The following is a 12,924-nucleotide window of genomic DNA, read 5'->3' on the forward strand; positions in this document are numbered from 1 at the left end:
ATAAAAAAAGATTTTGAGATGAGAGCATCCTGGATTTAGGTGGGCCCTAGATCCAAAGGCAGGTGTCCTTATAATGAAAGGCAGAGGGGGCGCCTGGGTGGCTCAGTCAGTTGAACATCCAACTCTTGATTTCAGCTTGGGTCATGATCTCTCAGTTGGTGGGATCAAGCCCCATGTTGGGCTCTGAGATGCCAGTGGGGAGGCTGCTTGGGATTCTCCCTCTCCCTCTCTGCCCCACCCCTGCGTGAGCATACACGCACGTGCTCTCTCTCTCTCTCAAAATAAATAAATACACTTAAAAACAAACAAACAAACAAAAAAAGAAAGGCAGAGGAAGATTTGAGACACAGACACAGAGGGGAAGGCAAGATGAAGACAAAGGCAGAGATTGGAGGGATACATCTACAAGCCAATAAACACCAACAATTGCCTACAATCAGACTTTCAGACTTCTAACTTCCAAAACTGTGAGAGGATATCTGTTGCTTTAAGCCACCTGGTTTGTGGTAACTCATTATGGCTGCCCTAGGAAACTAATACACCCACCATAATTTAATTTTTTAAAACATTTTAATATCAAGATGTAGGGAGAATATAATTTCAAAATAAAAGAGCATCTTTCCCAGATAACTCTAAGTCACCTTAAACTAAACATGGTGCTCAAACTGATGAAATTTTGTCATAGACTAGCTCCAGTACTAGAAACCACAGTCCCAACCCCAAGGTAGATATTTGTAACCATTTTCTCCCAGTTCCTTTAACTGTGCCTCCCTTCTGTCCTTCCAAAGAAGTCATCCTGCCAAAGCCAAATCCCAGACCAAAACAAGAGTCCTCCGTCTGCTCTTATATGCAGGCAGCTAGGCTTTGGTAAAGAAAAACCAAATTTACCAACTTCACTCTGGGCTGATCTCTGGTGATAACTGGGATTCCTTTTGCTTATCCTGGATCTGCTTCCTCTGACATTCCAACCCTTCACTCATCTCAAATGACCGCCCTCCATCCTCAGATCAGTAAATTTGAGCTGGCCTTTTACTCCACAGAGACCAACAGGCATAATGCCTTCCACCCCTTAAATCCCCTCCAGAGCCTATAAACTGGACCCATCCTTGCTTCCTCCTCTCTGAGGAGGCCTGTCTTTCCTCCAGTAGAAAGTTGATCACCCATTCTGGCCTCTGGATGCCACCCTCTTTAGCCTCCTAAAGTAACATTCTTGTCCATCTCCTATCTATCCAAATGCCTACTTTTGGATGTCCCCAAAATACCTCCAAAATCATCATATCTTAACTCCTTTTCTAGTTAGATGACAGGACCAGAAATACGGGCCAACAGAGAGAACAGCACATGTAAAGGCCCAGAAGAGAGCATATGTCTCTTAAAGGCACTGAAAATTGTGCAGGCTGGTCTAAGATTGAAGATGGTGAGCGATGAAGCTACAAGGTAAGCATAAAGAGTCTTGTAAACCAAGATAAGGCATGTGTGCTCAAAGCAAGGGAGAAAGGGGGTAAGGCATTGGACATTAAAGAGTTAAGCAGAGAAGTGGCACAGTCAGATTTGCACCTGAGAATCATCATAGATTGCAGAGTAAAAGGGGCAGACTCTGGGGGCATCTGGGTGGCTCAGTAGGTTAAGTGCCGACTCTTGATTTCAGCTCAGGTCAAGATCTCATGGTCATATGGGAGATCTTGTTGGGTTCTAAGCTGGGCGCTGGGCATGGAGCCTGCTTAAGGTTTGCGTGTGCTCTCCTTCACTCTCGGAAGAAAGGAAAGGAAAGGAGAGGAGAGGAGAGGAGAGGAGAGGAGAGGAGAGGAGAGGAGAGGAGAGGAGAGGAGAGGAAAGGAAAAGGAAGAAAAGAAGATAAAGGGGCAGACTCTAAAAACATTTGAAGACAAAATACTATTGAAACAATGTAGGCAAAAAGGTGGAGAGCCCTGTGTATATCTGAGAGACATTTAGAGGATAGAAAAGGCCACACTTGATGAATGATTAGGTAACCAGTATATCCCTATTCTAAAAAATAGATCACTGCAGGGGTGCCTGGGTGGCTCAGTCAGTTGAGTGTCTGACTTCGCCTCAGGTAATGATCTTACAGCTCGTGAGTTGGACCCCGCATTGGGCTCTGTGCTGACAGCTTGGAGACTGGAGCCTGATTCAGACTCTGTGTCTCCCTCTCTCTCTGCCCCTAACCCACTCTTATTCTGTCTCTGTATGTCTCAAAAATAAACATTAAAAAAAATTTTTTTTAAATAGATCACTGAAAAATGAGATTACAACCTTTCTGGTTGAGAATCTTTCCCTTTATTGGTAGTATTCTCCTCTGCTTCTGCAGATGATTCACTCACTACCAGGACTCCATTGGGTGGATCAACCAGCCCCAAGAGCACTGTTTATGGGTTAAGACCTAAGGGTGTGAGTGGATTAATGACCCAGGGTGGTTGGTCAATTGCCTCATTTTAATGGACACATTTTAATACCTCTGCCCAGTTCACCATGATATTCTTCTTCCCAATTTGTACATGACCTGCTTGCCCCTGTCCATAGTTGATGGGACACAGGCTGAATCAAAGTTTCTTTCATAAGTATTTAGGGGCATCTGGGTGGCTCAGTCGGTTAAGCATCCAACTTCAGCTCAGGTCATGATCTCACGGTTCATGAGTTTGAGCCCCTCATTGGCCTCTGTGCTGACAGTTCAGAGCCTAGAGCCTCTTCGGGTTCTGTGTCTCCCTCTCTGCCCCTCCCCTGCTTGTGTTCTCTCTCTCTCAAAAATAAACATTAAAAAAAAATTTTTTAAGTATTTAGAAATAGTACCTCAAACAGGGACTGGTCTCTCCAGGGGTCTAGACCTATAGCATAGAATCTCTGGAGCTGACTGTGGCCACTCTACTATGAGAGCTGAGTTCAAAGGAAATCAGTGTTCAGAAAGTGAAGAAAAATGAAGGAAATGCTCTGAAAGGGGTAGGGATGAGGAATGGAAAGGACACAAGCAATGGTCAATCTCTTGAGTCTGTGGCTCCCTAATACCCAGCTTTGTCCCTGTCCCTGTTACAGGCTTACCTGTAACCTTTGCAGGGCCCAGAGCAAGAATGTAAATGGAGGCTCACGTAAAATATGTCAAAATACTTGAAAGTTATAAATCAAGTTAACAAACAATTAAATATATTAAATCATCTTATCTTGACAAATATACTTTCATACAAAAGTTCTGGAAGACCTTTTTTTGAAAGACCAGTTCAAATTCAGGATTCATGGGTCCTTAGAGTTCTGACAGATACAACATGGTAGTTGGGAGAGAGCAGACTCCCATCTCTTCCCACCCCTGGTTTCATCCTGCACTGTGAAGAGGGCCCTTGTGCATATGTCCAAGCCTCTCCCATCGATCCACAAACAGCTATCCCTTTACCACCCCTGTGGTCTAAAGGTATTGACACTGACATTCCTGTCCATCCTTAGGAGAACAGATCCATGGAAAAGGCCCAATGCAGATCTTGAAACAAGTTTCTTGCGGTCATTTGGGCACAATTCCAAGAGTATGATTAAGAAGAGGGAAGTAAGGGCTCTGGATGAATAAATTTCCTTGACTCCACTGATTTCTCATTGTCTGAGGCTAGGTGGGCTAGAGCCCTTTAGATCCTGTCCTGGGCCTCCTCTTTCCCAGGTCTATTAGGGGTTCCTTGTATGAATTCTTTGTTTAAACAGGGTCTGACTAGATACTACTACTTGCAACCCAAGAATCCTAACTAAGGCCATTACCTTTATCCTCTGAACCACTGTCCAGTTTTCTCACTCCTTCCCGAAGGGGCCTGTAGTAGTGCCTGAGAGGGCTTTCTCATGAACCCTAATGCTTACCAAGTGGGCCAGAAACAGGGAAGCAGCTCTTTTCATAGGTTCTCCCACCAGTGGTAAGTTATTTTGATCAATCTCTGTGACTTCCTCTCCCTCTTTCAGGTCATACATTATACTTCCAGTTAGCCACTTTGAGTTTAATGGGCAGCCCCAAATCCTAAAACAGCATTGTATTTCATTGTCTCTTCTGGCACCACACTCAACATCATATTAGAGTTTATGGGCCTCGCCTCCCATCTGATTTGGGAGTCCTCCAAAATGGGAAGGGTGTTCAAATGCTAGGCAGCCAAAAATGTCAAATTTCTGTATAACCCCATTAATCAGGACTTGAAGCCATCTCCTTTGGAGGATGCGCTTGTCCTCTCCCTTGGGAAACTTTGAGCATTGTCTTTGGGGACAACCCCCATACACATATACTTGGCTTGGATCCTACCCATCACTTCTCTCTCCAAACTCTACATTCATAGTTAGGGTAGTAATGATTTGCTCTGGACTATACAGTCAAATGCTACCATAATAAGCATGGTACCCAAGGCTTCCTGATAGACCTCTTTCAGATCCTGACTCTCAGTGGCCTAAGTATAGCTAGTGAAGAGAAAGCACCAGCCTGCTCACAGGCCTATAATAGCCAGTTGCCAGAAGCAACTAGCCTAGCACTGGGAAACAAATGAGCAAGTGAGGTGTATGTAGTCTAATACCTGACTCACGTGCTCTGTCTCAGAACTTACCTGTGATTTCCCACTTTTGATCCAGGAACTTTTTTTTTTTTAAGTTTATTTCTTTATTTTGATAGAGAGAATGTGAGCAAGGGAGGGGCAGAGAGAGAGAATCCCAAGCAGGCTCGGCACTATCAGCTCAGAGCCCAATGCAGGGCTCTAACTCACAAACTGTGAGATCATGACCTGAGCCAAAACGCTTAACCAAATGGCCCACCCAGGCACCTGCCCCAGGAATTCTTTTTTTAATAGTGTTGTACCTCACTATTAGACAAAGTAACTTGACATCCCTGGAAGCAAAGTTAACAAAACTATAAACTCTCTCTCATCTTCATTTTTCTAACATAGTACCTACTCTGATGCCCTTAAAATTGATATCAATGCAGGTGATCAATTGCTAGGACAAGCCTGAACTGAGTAGCTCACCAAGGTTACCAAGGCCATGGACTCCAGCAAGGGGTCAAGGGAGTGAGAGAATTGATTTCCTTCTGGATTTTAAGCTGACTTCTGAATTGGTGCTCTGGGTCTGTCTTGATAATGCCGTTAGAAAACAAAAGATGTGTGTAGCCCTGGAAGAGTTTTTCATAAACATAAACATTGTGAATATTACTAGTTTTCCATATTTGATAGGGTGGGACTAGTTATTAATAATGGATATCTTCTCATGGCCTGTGTTTATCCCCATGTGATATTACATGCCATCCTCTTTTATTGAGATAAAAAAAATGACTCAAGTTGTAAAATCTCCCACATGGTCTAGTATCACCATTGTAATAGCATGACTTTTTTAGGTATAAGTGACAGAAAACTAACTTAAACCAAATAAAAGCATAGTCTTACTTGACAAACAGCTAAGTAAAGGTGCTCAAACAACATTATCAGGAACCAGATTCATTCTCATTTCTCATTCCCTCTGATGTTTCCCCAGGTGGTGCCAAGGATAGTCTCCAGCAGCTGCAGGCTACATTCCATCTGCTTAACAACCCCATCCAGCAGAGTGCAAGTTTCTCCACAGAATTGTGGAAAAATTCTGGGGGTTAAGTCTCATTGGCCTAGCGTGGGTCACATGCTCACGCCTGAACCAATCACGAGTCCAGTAAGATGGAATGTTCTAATTGGATGGGCCTAGGTCATGTGGCACCCTTAGAAGCAGAGTATGAGATCAGCTGCACCCAAGCTACATAGATTGAGAACTGGGGAGGAGGGGCAGTTTCTCAGAGAAAATATGGGCAGACCAAAAACACTTTACTGTTGAGGAGCCACTGTTTATGCTTTTTCAAGGTTTTGGAGAATTTACATATGTGTGTATATGCATAATGAATATATAAATATTACATATAAATGAGTAAATAAAACACTTCAGATAAATTCACATGACCAATCATGTTCTCCAGTAACCTCTGAGCAGTAACAGGAGTTACTGAAATGACCATCCCTTCATTTTGGTAGACCTACACAAAATAGATAAAATCCACCCTGTTTATGTCCTCCACAGTCATAGGGATTTTATAATACCTTGCTCTGACATCCAATGCTGGAAACAATGGACTCCATAGGAAGTGGCTAAGCCATCCTGTATAAGGAACACAGTGTGCTGGACTATTTTGGACTGTCTATTCAGAGCCAAGAAATCCACACAAACCCAGATCCTACATGATTTTTTTTTCTTCACTATCACAAAAGGAAATCTATGGGGTATGAACCCCAAAGATGATGCAGTTAATCAGTAGGTCTTCAAAATGATCTAAAAAATCATCCATCTCAGACAATATAGGCTTCCTGCATTGTTTTCTAAAGAGCCTGGGTTTCCAACCTCAAGCTTTCATTACTTACCCTCAGCCCAGTCAGTCTCCATTCTTGGAGAGAGAAAACTGTTCCTTAAAGCTTTAAGATAGAGGACCCAGAGTGGAAGCAGACAAGTTGGGAATTTTTGGCTCTTCCTTGCCTTGATTTTCCTATGGTTTCCACATCTGAATGAGGGTAGAACATCCCAGATGCTCTGTCCCTGCATACTTCTGATAAACACTTTAAAGAGTCTAGACTTGATCCCTACCAATATACCTAACTCTCCTGAACACTGTGAGGGTCCAACATATAACTATAGATTTTTTTTACCTCTTCCCTTATCTCCATAAGAACTGGAGCCCCACAATCAGTACTAAAACCACATCTGGCCCATTTGATTTCTGTCATGGAGGGTGGCTTGGGTGCTTGCTACTTGTGAAGTCACCATCAAACAGAATTTATGACTTGATGCTTTTCTTGGCTGCCCCTCTTCCTAGGATTCTGCCTCCAGATGACAAAGATGGGATCTTCTAGGAGGCCTTGAGCCTCCTGTTTTGAGGGTTGAAAATAGCTCAAACTCCAAGAACATCTTTACTTCCTCTTTCCTTGATGCTCTTCAGCTTTAGGAATGCTATAGCCAGGATTTCTTCTTGGCCAAGAGCCCCTTCACCTCCAACTTCCTCCAGTGTTCTGCCTTTCAGAGGCTCAGAAGTGTCCATTATGATACCCTTTCTCTAAACCTATAGGGCCATCATTAGTGTTTTCATCTGTCCCATTTATTCCTCATGTATGGTAGTCATTGGAGTCTTTGCTTGATATCTACAATCACCTCAGCTGATTGAGTTTCCTTTACTCCAAGACTTGAGCTGCCTCCCATCCTCCTTTTCCCATGTTAGTTGGAAGAATCTAAAAGACCACTGTGAGTCTGGCAGCTGGAATTTTCCCCAAAGCCTTACCCTGGGACAACCCTAGTCCTTGCCTGTTACGCAGGGGACCTGATTCCCACTGTTTGGATCTTTGGCTCCTATTTCCTCTGCCTTCTATAAGAGTGTCTCCGCCCCCAATTCAAAAGCAGGTATCTCTTGTCACACTCTCTGATAGAGCAGAGGGGAAAAAATCTGAGCAACTCTGTGGTTATAAACCCTCCAAACTGCTCAATTGGTTGGAACATTCAGTACTCGACCAACTGACACTGAAGCCTCAGTAGCCTTGAAAATGTCCCTGTCACTCAGACGTTCTGCTATCACTGCTCCACATCGGGTATCCACCACTCACAGCATCTCAGCAATGTGCCCAACCAAGAACACACTTTCCTCATGCCAGGGGTGGCCTTCCTCAAAAATACTCCCAACTTTTGGATCCTCATAAACCTCTGTATTAACCAAATGGAGTTTCCTTTCACCCGTCTCCAGTCACTAGGCCAATAATTCTGGTGGCAGCTGGGGCTCTTTCATTAGAGGAGAACTTGTAATCATATCCAAGACTGAAACTCTGTTCCCTGTTATTTCCCCAAGACTGCAAACTAGTTAACATCTTTAGCAAACTTGAGGAGGGCTGTGTTCTCACCGCTCCTGAAGACCTCTTTGGGCCCTCTTTATCTGCTCAAAGACCTAACAGAAGTTCACACAGCCTCTTCAATTTTAGGTTTTTCATGGTTCTTTTTGAATCTCACAATTCATAGAGGCTTCTAGAAGTCTATATCTACCTCCGTGTGCAATTTTCTAGTGTTATCTTGGTCACTGTCCTAAACATTTATTTGGCTTTATCTTTAGTAGTGATGAGTCCATGGTACAGATATAAACTTAAGTTAGATAAAAAGATACACAGATACAGATATACAGTAGCATGTAGAAATCCCAGATAGAACCCCCAAAGCATAACCCACATGTCTTCAGGTCATTTGCCTGTAAAAAAAAAAATGAGATTATATTATTTAATAACTTTTTATACCAAAAGGTATAAACACCCATTTCCCTACTTATGGGAATTAACCCCACCTCAAAATGTCTTTCAGCTATTTCTGAGGGTCTCTCCAGGGCTCCTTGAGTCCTCAAGAATAAGTTCAAAAGCTAGTCATCTTGCCACCATACTTTTTCAGCTTTCGTGGCAGATGACTCCCAGGAGTCTCCAATAGTGGCTATAAGCAGGGACCCATTCTGGCCTCCAGGAGAAACAATGCATTCTATCTTGGCTGTTGCCACCTTTGCTGAAGGTGCTGGAATCTACCCTCTCGAGGCTGGTATGACTTACTACTGCTGTCCTGATGCCACCTACCTTCCTCTTTCTCTCCTTCCCATTATGTTAGTTTCCCAAGATCTGGGTTATACAGCCTTACTCTCCCTGATATCTCGTTAGAATTGGATGTGGGAGTTGAGGAGGAAGGAAGAATGAGGGATACCTGTGCTCCCCTACCACTCAATCTTCACAGAGAGTGTACTATCACTACTTTGCAATTATTCCATCACGTGTCTGTTTTTCTCTCTAGACCATAAACTCCTTATTTACCACAGTGCATGACTTACATTAGGCTCCTAGTCAGTGCTCACTGACTGAACAGAATACGATGGTAGCTGTACATGCAAAGTACTATGAGGTCACAGAGGAAGAAACAATTAACTTTCCCTGGAGAGGATGCAAAAAGCAGTACTTAAGGCTTGGTCTTGAAGGATAAATAAGCGTTCAAGAGGCAGATGAGAAAAAGGAAGAATAGAGGCTAAAGTGCTATAAGTCACCAAATAGCATAGCAAACAAGACAGAAGTTTATTTGTCTGTCATGGAATAGTCTGGAGGTAGGCAAGTAGTCCAGGTCGAGTAGGACACTCTATCCAAATGCCCGGCTAAAAACTCAGGGAAATCCTATTACTCAAAGGAATGGGAGAATGGATCCAGCCCCACATTCTGACTTGAGAGGACAGACTATGCAAATCTAGAGAAAAGAACAGCTTGTTTGGAGAACAGAAAAGTTCAGGATGCCTGGAAAGTGGAGTGTGAGGGGCAGAAGAGCGGGAGATGAGGAGGAGGCACAGTGGAGGTTTGATTGTGAAGGTCCACCATCTATCTCTTGCCTATCTTCTTACCCATCTCCCCACACACTCAGTCCTTTACATCAGCTTTGGTCTTTTCCCTGTCAGAGTCAGAGAGGTCTCAGGGAACCTCTATGTGGAATATTCTTTATCCTAGATCTTTACTGTAACCTTCCACCATTCAGGTCTCAGCTCAAACGTCACCTCCTCAAAGTGGCCTTCCATGAAGATGCTAGTCTAGCCAAAGTTGTTCCCTTCACATCAGCTTTTTTATTCCATTACTCTATTTTCATTTATTACTATCACTTACCAAACCTGAAATAATGTTGCTTATTTTTGTTTATTGACTATATCTCCAGATAGAAAGTAAATTCTATGAAGTCAGATATATGGTTTGTATTTCTATATAACCAATACCTAGAACACTGCTCCATAAATGTTTAACGAATGCACTTAGTTTAATTCCTTTGTTTTTTCTAAGTTTACTTATTTATTTTGAGAGAGAGAGAAAGAAAGCAGGAGAGGGCAGGGAGAGAGAGGGAGAGAGAGAGAGAATCCCAAGCAGGCTCCACACTATCAGCACAGAGCCCAACATGGGGCTCAGTCTCACAAACCATAAGATCATGACCTGAGCAGAAATCAAGAGTTGAATGGGTAACCGACTGAGCCACCCAGGTGTCCCTCCTTTGTTATTTTTAATTGTGACTTAGAGAAGCTATGGGATTTGCTTGAAGCCAAAGGTATCTCAGTGTCCTCTCAGTGCCCTTACATGTCTGAGTCACCAACTCTGTCACCCTCCAACTTTGACCCAAGATTCCCACCAAAATAATTGTTTTGGGTTTTAAGTATTTCATAATCTTGAATGTGTTCAGCATGCCAGAACACTTATCAGATACATAATTGTTCCAAAAGAATTCACCTTTAGGAATTTTATTTAAAGTGTGAGATTAGACAGTTTGGTGTTAGCAAAATTAGCATTGACACATAGATCAATGGAACAGAATAGTGATCACAGAAATAGTCCCACACATATAAGCTCATTAACTTTTGACAAAAGTGCAAAGGCAATTCAATGGAAAAAGGATAGTCTTTTCAACAATGGTGCTAGAACAATTAGATGTCCACACACCAAAAAAAATAAAAAAAAAGAACCCCAACAGACACCTCACACCTTATATAAAAATTAACTCAAAATGGATAACAGGGGCTCCTGGGTAGTTCAGTTGGTTAAACATCCGAATTTGGCTTAGGTCATGATCTCACAGCTTGTGGGTTTGAGCCCCGCATCAGGCTCTCTGCTCTCAGCACAGAGTCCTCTTCAGATCCTCTGTCTCCCTCTCTCTGCTCCTACCCCACTTGCACTCTCTGTCTCTCAAAAATAAATAAACATTTTTAAAAAATGGATCATAGACCTAAATGTAAAACCTAAAACTGTAACATTTCTAGAATAAACATAAGAGAAAATCTTTGTGACCTTGGGTGAGACAAAGACTTCTTAGAAATGACATAAAGTACAATCTATAAAATTATAAAATTGATAAACTAGACTTCCTCAAAATTAAAATTTTCTGCTTGCAAAGGATAATGTTGAGAATAAAAGAAAAGAGAAAATATTGGGAAATCACTTACCCAACAAAGGTCTTATATCTAAAGATTTCTTTCTTTCTTTCTTTTTTTTATTTTTATTTTTTTGATGTTTATTTTTGAGAGAAAGAGAACATGCAAGTTGGGGAGGGTCAGAGAGACAGAGAGAGACAGAGACAGAGGATCCAAAGCAGGCTCTGTGCTGACAGCAGTGAGCCAGATGTGGGGCTCAAACTCACAAACTGCAAGATCATGACCTGAGCTGAATTCACTCAACCGACTGAGCCACCTATGTGCCCCAAGGTCTTATATCTAGAGTACATAAAGAACTTAGCAATAAGAAGGGTGCTGGGGGGTCTCAGTTGGTTAAGCATCCCACTCTTTTTTTAATTTTTTTTTTACATTTATTTATTTTTGAGAGACAGAGCACAAGTCAGGGAGGGGCAGAGAGAGAAGGAGACACAATCTGAAGCAGGGACCAGGCTCCGAGCTGTCAGCACAGAGCCCAACACAGGGATTGAACTCACAAACTGTGAGATCATGACCTGAGCCGAAGTCGGACACTTAACCAACTGAGCCACCCAGGTGCCCTGTGTCCCACTCTTGATTTCAGCTCAGGTCATGATCTCATGGTGGTGAGATTGAGCCCTGCATCGGGTTCCACGCTAACAGCCCAGAGCCTGCTTGGGATACTTTCTCTCTTTCTCTCAAAACAAACTAACAAACAAACAAACAAACATTAAACAAAAGAATTTAAGGTACCTGGGTGGCTCAGTTGGTTAAGCATCCAACTTCAGGTCAGGTTCGTGAGTTGGATCCCCGCATCAGGCTCTGTGCTGGCAGCTCAGAGCCTGGAGCCTGGTTTGGATTCTGTGTCTCCCTCTCTCTCTGCCCCTCCCCTAATCACCCTCTGTCTCTGTCTCTGTCTCTCTCTATCTCTGAAAAATAAACATTTAAAAAATTTTAAAAAATAAAAATTAAAAAAGATAAAATGGTACAGCCACTTTGGAAAACAGTTTAACACTTTATTATAAAATTAAACATACAATTATCATATGACCCATAAATTCCACTCCTAGGTACTTACCTAAGAAAAATGAAGATTTACATTCACACAAAAACCTGCACACAAATGTGTAAAGCAGCTTCATCATAATCACAAAAAACTGGAAACACAAATATCTTTTAACTGGTGAGTAGACAAACTGGTATATCCATATAGACAAATACTACTCAGCAATAAGAAAGAATAAATTACTGATACACCCAACAACCTAAATGAACGTCAATTGCATTACACTGGGTAAAAGAAGCCAAACTCAAGGGGCATCTGGGTGGCTCAGTTGGTTAAGCAACCAACTTCGGCTCAGACCATGATCTTGCGGTTTGTGAGTTCAAGCCCCACATCGGGCTCTCTGCTGTCAGCACAGAGCCTGCTTTGGATTCTCTGTCCTCCTGCCCTGGCCTCCCCCACTCTCTCGCAAAAATAAATAAACATTTAAAAAAAGAAGAGACTCGGGGCGCCTGGGTGGCGCAGTCGGTTAAGCGTCCGACTTCAGCCAGGTCACGATCTCGCGGTCCGTGAGTTCGAGCCCCGCGTCGGGCTCTGGGCTAATGGCTCAGAGCCTGGAGCCTGTTTCCAATTCTGTGTCTCCCTCTCTCTCTGCCCCTCCCCCGTTCATGCTCTGTCTCTCTCTGTCCCAAAAATAAATAAATGTTGAAAAAAAAATTTTTTTAAAAAGAAGAGACCAAACTCAAAAGGCGACTTGCTGTATGATTCTATTTATATGTTGTTCAGAAAAATATAAAATTATAGGAACAGAAAATAATGACTACCAGGAACTGGGATGAAGGGAGGTATTGACTATAAAAGTGTAGTACGAGAGACATTTTTCTGGATAATAGAACTGTTCTGTATCTTGAGAGCTTGTTTGGAGGTTCTAGCACAGGAGCTCAGCTACTTGTATACTCTTGAC

The sequence above is a fragment of the Herpailurus yagouaroundi genome, unplaced genomic scaffold, assembly GCF_014898765.1.
Source record: "Herpailurus yagouaroundi ecotype Mexico unplaced genomic scaffold, PumYag 77, whole genome shotgun sequence".
In the NCBI taxonomy this organism is placed as follows: domain Eukaryota; kingdom Metazoa; phylum Chordata; class Mammalia; order Carnivora; family Felidae; genus Herpailurus; species Herpailurus yagouaroundi.